General features: G+C 57.9%; 1 protein-coding gene across 1 annotated transcript in view; it reads right to left on the reverse strand.

Moving 5' to 3' along the window:
* CD63 (CD63 molecule) overlaps positions 1 to 500 on the reverse strand; it is a 21,150-nt gene extending 20,650 nt beyond the window's left edge. Inside the window, exon 1 of the mRNA XM_015424691.1 lies at positions 383 to 500. The gene's annotated coding sequence lies outside the window, so the exon portion shown is untranslated. The remainder of the gene's footprint in view (positions 1 to 382) is intronic.
* Positions 501 to 2,064: the final 1,564 nt, after the last annotated feature.

Raw genomic sequence — 2,064 nt, forward strand, 5'->3', positions numbered from 1 at the left:
TGACTCAGTCGATACTGCTTTTTATGGCAACGGACGTCTCTCACCCCACCCCACACACGGTGGGCGGCCCGAAGGGGAAAGCGTGGGACTTCCGCCTCCCCAGAAAACCAGTCTCGCCTTCCAGGAAAGGCGGGCGAGTGGGAAGAAAAAGAACTACATTCCCTTTGCATACATACGCGGCTCTTGGACCTTCCAGTACTCTGGCCACCTCTCCTTCCCTTCTCGCTGCTAACTCCAGAGCCGCAGTTAAAAAACAGGGCGAGGGGGATCCAGAGGGGCCCAGAGAAGCCTCCCCTAGGAACCCCATCAGGAACCCCCCCCCAAAGTCCCTCCAATCTGCGCCTCTGACTACTTAACTCGCCTCCCGCCCCAGGAGCCTTACCTTACAGCCCCCCCAATCCACAAAGCGTCTAGCCCGACTGCCACCGAACTGTTGCGCTTCCTTCTCGGACTTTTCCTTCTCCCGTCTTCTGCCACTCCTCTCGCGTCACTCCCCGCCTGAACTCCCCTCTTCCCCGCCCCGCCCGCGTAACTCCAGGAGAGCGCCCAGCCAGCTGCTCGTCATGTGATGGAAAGGAAAGGTTGGGGAGGGAGGAAGACGGGAAGCGGACTTACCCTCAGGTCCCAGTGAGTCAACAGGAAAGGCGGCGGGGGAAAGGTCCCGGTCCCGTTATAGGAGCGAAGGGGGGGTCTGACGCACGCGCGCGCCCTTTCCCTTGCGCGGTGGCGCTTCCGTAGACTTTTGCGTGGGACTGCTCCGGAATCTGGAGTAGCGTCTGAACCCAATAAACCTGTTGGTGTTGGTTGCTGAGACTTACATAGCCAGTTAGCCACTACCCAGGCGGGTAGCCTTGTTGGTTTGAAGCAGCACAACAGAGTTTGAATCCAGTGTATGTCATGTCCCCTGACCGCCACCAGAGCTTGACTCTGTAAGAACAATGGGAACTAGGCTCCTAGTTTCTCCACTGGGGAGCCGATAGGACTGTGGGGGGAGATTTAAACCCACCAATGGGACCTAGGGGAGTGTCCCCAGGTGTGTATATAGTTTGCCAGCCGCCCAGTAGTCTTTGTCTTTGTTGTGTACCAGTAACCATGCTGATCACTACATCCCTATTAGTGGTTTCTACATGCGTCTAACCCACTACACTTCAATGGCAACGAGGATGGGATTCCACTGAGCATTCCAGCTGGGCTGTCGGGACTCTGGGAGGGAAGACAATGCACCGCTACCTACGCTCCCCCGAGCGATGAGCAACGAGGGTGAGCAAGCCACTTCCCAGCCACAGCCGCAACCGATCAGCACAATGGCCGTTGCTCTGGGGTCAGGGCTGGTACCGCCATTTGATACAGCCCGTCCACAGCAATGGGGAGCCTGGATCACCGGCCTGAAGTCAGTCCTGGTATTCTACCAGGTGACGGATGAGGCCAGGAAGAAGGGCCTCCTACTCGGGTCATGTGGACCCGCCATCGTAGAACTGGCCCAGTACCTCCTCTCCCCTAAGATGCTTGATGACTGCACCTTCGATGAAATTGTCACGGCCGTCCAGAACCACTACACACCGAAGCCTTCGGAGATGACGTGCCACATGGTGTTCCACCAGCGGAGTCAGCAAGGCCGCGAAACGGCCATTGCTCAGGGGTCAGGGCTGGTACCGCCATTTGATACAGCCCATCCACAGCAATGGGGAGCCTGGATCATTGGCCTGAAGTCAGTCCTGGTATTCTACCAGGTGACAGATGAGGCCAGGAAGAAGGGCCTCCTACTCGGGTCATGTGGACCCGCCATCATAGAACTGGCCCAGTACCTCCTCTCCCCTAAGATGCTTGATGACTGCACCTTCGATGAAATTGTCACGGCCGTCCAGAACCACTACACGCCGAAGCCTTCGGAGATGACGTGCCACGTGGTGTTCCACCAGCGGAGTCAGCAAGGCCGCGAAACAGCCGCGGAGTTCCTTGTGGAGCTCCGCCGCTTGGCATCCGAGTGCAAATTTGGGGCACACTTGGACATGGCCCTTCGAGACCGTTTCGTCACAGGACTACGGGAGGAGAAACTACGGCGGC

Source organism: Gekko japonicus, unplaced genomic scaffold (genome assembly GCF_001447785.1).
Source record: "Gekko japonicus isolate JY-2015 unplaced genomic scaffold, Gekko_japonicus_V1.1 scaffold668, whole genome shotgun sequence".
Classification (NCBI taxonomy): domain Eukaryota; kingdom Metazoa; phylum Chordata; class Lepidosauria; order Squamata; family Gekkonidae; genus Gekko; species Gekko japonicus.